Genomic DNA, 4357 nt, shown 5'->3' with positions numbered 1-4357 from the left:
GCTAAAAGAACTAACAGATCTGTCCTGGAGGAAGTGCAGCCAGAATGCTCCTTGGAAGCAAGAATGGCCAGACTTCGTCTCACTTATTTTGGTCATGTTGTAAGAAGGGACGATTCCCTGGAGAAGGATGTCATGCTTGGTAGGGTGAAGGGTCGACGAAAGAGGGGGAGGCCTTCAACGAGATGGCTGCGATAATGGGATCAAGTATAGCAGGGATTGTGGTGCTGGCGGGGGATTGGGCAGTGTTTCATTCTGCTGTGCATGGGGTCACTATGAGTCGGAAACGACTCGATGGCGCTTAACAACAACAATGACAACATTCATAATGTTTTGCTTTTTTTGTACATTTGGCTTAGTTTAAAGACAAACTAACGTTCTCAAATGAAAGATGACCTTATAAACCTCTTTGAAATTCTATCATGTCATTTTATATTGAGAGTTGTAGACATTGCTCAACATCAACAGGTTACCTTTGGCTGGCTGGATATACATTGACAATTTTAAGCATAGTCACTAAAGAATCTGTCATAATGCTAAAACTGCCTCAAAATAAGCAAATTACCTTGGGAAAGCCTGTTGTTGTTACTTGCCATCAAGTGGGTTCCAATTCATAGGCCTATGTACAACAGAATGAAACACTGCCTGGTCCTGCATCATCCTCAGTATTGTTGCTATGTTTGAGTGCATTGTTGTGGCCACTGTGCAAATCTATCTTGTTGAGGGTCTTCCTCTTTTTCTCTGATCTCTATGTTACCAAACATGATATACTTCTCTAGGGACTGGTCCCTCCTGATAACATGACCAAAGAAAATGATATGAAGTCTACTAACAGTAAAATGAAGTATTTTGCTTAGAAGTGTTGACATGAAGAGACACTATAAAAATGAATGATGAGGTAAGTTTTGACTAGCAAGAAGCACAATTTGGTTTTACAGTTGCTTCTGAAATGGCCGATCAAAAAAGATGAAGAAAGAAAGCAACTAGTCAAATTGATCAAGCAGCTCTGAAATAGGTAGCTCCTTGAGGTCACTGCCTTGACTAGTTGCATAGTGATGTATCACCAGTGCATGAACCTAGTAGGTTCATGGTAGGTTCTCATTACATAATATTTAATAAATGAAGAAATATATATGAGTGGAGAATATATAGGAGCTCTGGTTGCATAGTGCCTGAGGCATTTGACTGCTAACCAGAACCTCCTTGGAAGGAAGGTTGGGCAATCTACTTCTGTAGTGATACTGCCTCAGAAACCCAAGGAGGGGTCGCTATGAGTCGGGTCCGACTTGACGGCACATAACAACAACAATAACAACAGCAACAACAGCTTTGTTTATTGGAACTCCATGACAGCGGCTGTCTTTTTTTAAGTTCTACTTCTCAGTGGTTTCCTAGGCAGCTATTTTCATTGGTAGTGTTCTTTATGGGTTAATAGGAGCAGAAGAGATGCCTCAAGGGATGAAATGATGTGAAATTGTTACACTGAAAGGGTTCCCAGGCAAAGCACGATATGGCCTCAAGTCTGCTCCTGGTTAAACTTTAATCATTTCACACCAGCTGACTGTGAAAATTCATCTGAATGACGGAGACAATACTTCAAGCAGTACTTCATCATGTTATACTTGCAACTTTGGAGTTCTGAATTGAAAATAAAAGCAAGGAAGTTTTATCTGCAACATCAACTACAAAAATTCTAATAAATCCTAGACAGGATGTGTTGCTCCACAGAACAAATGGGGAAGGGAAAGGCTGGGTCAGGCAGGGGATCAGGAATGGGAAGGTTTTTGGAGGAGAGGTGGGTCCAGGTCCCAGACAATTAAGTTTTCATAGCTATTAAGAAGTTGTACTAAGCTTTGGAAAACAGCAAGTCATAGCAGAGGTCATGTGGTTGATGGTTGTCAATGAGTAGAATCATAAGTGTCTGGAGCCCAGCAAATCACGCTGATTTGGGAAGTTTGTGGTCTTTGATACAAAAAAAAAAAAAAAGAAGCTAAAGCCACAGTCATCCTGAAATCAATTAAGATGAGCAATAACTTGCAAGAGAAGTGATTAAGGTAGATATGGGTCAGGACCCAAGGAATAAGGCCAAGATAATGACAGCACCTCTAAGGCAAATGTTGTTGTTATGTTCTGTGGAGTCCGCTTTTATAGGTTTTTCTTGGTTCTAATCTTTACAGAAACATACTGCTAGAGCTTTCTCCTGAGAAGTCACTGGGATAACAGAGGAGTGTTTAACAACTTGTGCCACCAGGGCATCTTTTTTTTTCCAGAAAAATTGGAATTGTTCAATTATTCTGTTAAAGGCATGGTTGGCCTTAAAGACTATTTGCATCAGCATTGCAAGGGTGAAGAGGGGGCCTCCCTGAAGAGGTCTTTGTTCAGCTAGGGCATGTGTAGGAGACTGAGAAGTCCACAAATTTTCTGATGTGTATTTTCCTATGCCCTGATCATTAAATTTCTCAGTTCAGAGGGGGTACTGGGAGTAAGTGACTAGGAAAGTCTTTGCTACTGAAAGGCAGAGAAGGGAAAAGACAGAGAGAAGAGGAGGAAATAAGAAAGGAAGGAAGGAAGAAATAAGAGCTATGAATTGTTGCAGTTGGGTGCTGTGGGGTCAATTTTGACTCATAGTGACACCATGTGACAAAGCAGAATTGTCCCATAGTTCCAATTGCCCCATGTTTCCTAGGCTGTAATCTTTACAGATGTAGGTTCCTGTGTCTTTCTCCTGTAAAAAGACTCCTTCTAGATTCAGAACGCCAGTTTCAAGTGTAACATGATGAAGTACTGCTTGAAGTGTTTTCTTCATCATTCAGATGAATTTTCACAGTCAGCTGGTGTGAAATTATTAAAGTTTAACAGGAGCAGACTTGAGGCCATATCTTGTTTTGTCTGTTCCCCTTACAACGTAACAATTTCAGATCATTTCATCCCTTGAGTCACCTCTTCTGCTCCTATTAACCCATAAAGAACATTATCAATGAAATTAAAAACAAAAACAAACTCACTGCTGTCAAGTCAGATTCGACTCATAGCGACCCCTCCTTGGGTTTCTGAGGCAGTATCTCTACAGAAGTAGATTGCCCAACCTTCCTGCTGAGGAGTGGCTGGTGGGTTTGAACCACCAGCCTTCTGGTTAGCAGTCAAGTGTCTTAGGCACCATGCCACCAGAGCTCCTATCGATGAAAATGTTGTTGTTGTTGTTACTTGCCCTCGAGTCGGCCCTGACTCATAGTGACCCCTCCTTGGGTTTCCAAGGCAGTATCACTACGGAAGTAGGATTGCCCAACCGTCTTTCCAAGGAGTGGCTGGTGGGTTTGAACCGCCAGCCTTTTGGTTAGCAGTCAAGTGCCTTAGGCACTATGCTAGCAGAGCTCCTATTAATGAAAATAGCTACCTAGAAAACCGCTGAAAAGTAGAACTTAAAAAAAGACAGCCTCTGTCATGAAGTTCGAATCAACAAAGCAGTCTACCTTAAAAAAGTCAAGCCTTGCCCTTCTTAGTATATATTCTTTACTCATATATGTTTATTCCAAGGTCAACTGTAGGATTGTCAAATATTATCCAAAACTCATTGCTGTCAAGTTGATTCTTACTCATAGTGACCTGATAGGACAGAGCAGAACTGCCCATAGTGTTTCCAAGGCTGCACATCTTTCCAGAAGCAGATTACCATATCTGTCTCTCACAGAGCAACAGGCAGGTTTGAACTACCGAACTTTCAGTTGGCAGTTGAGTGCTTAACCACTGCACCATCAGGTCTTGTCATATGTTATAGGAGGATAGTGTTTCTTGTTGTTCTTGTTGACAAATGCAGAGAACTTTGAAAGTGTGTCTTCTCCTTTCAAGAGGAAGTCAATTGATTCTCTCTAATTAGACCCCAAATACACACAAGGCAGATGTCCTGAGTGAGATACTCATGAAAAGCTAAGTAAAGAAAACTTCAGTTAAATAATCCTGGTAGTTTGAATGACTGTGGCATCTCCCTAGTTTCCTGAAATAGCACTGAAAATGTTCTTCTGTGGTCAGGCTAGCTGCCCCAAATGGCCCAGAGGTGAAACTGCTTCTTTGGCGATGCCTGTGATATCTGATCCATAATCTCCATCTTTTCTTTTTAAAGTTCTATAATAACACAGCACATTTGCATATGCTTCAAGTATTCAAGAGGTGCCACTGGCTATAATTAAGTTCTTTCAGTCTTTCTATTACAAATTCTTCTTTCTAAGGTTTAATATCTCAGAGACTTCTAATCCCACTGGGCTAAACTAAGTATAGAAATTGTCAGCAGGAATGCAAATTTTTCTGCTCACCCCTAAATATTTCCAATCAAATAAATCTTTCCTTTTCTCATTATAACATAGGT

This window comes from Orycteropus afer, unplaced genomic scaffold (assembly GCF_000298275.1).
Source record: "Orycteropus afer afer isolate SDZICR_OR568_19922 unplaced genomic scaffold, OryAfe1.0 scaffold00081, whole genome shotgun sequence".
Classification (NCBI taxonomy): domain Eukaryota; kingdom Metazoa; phylum Chordata; class Mammalia; order Tubulidentata; family Orycteropodidae; genus Orycteropus; species Orycteropus afer.
This window is presented reverse-complemented; position numbering follows the sequence as displayed.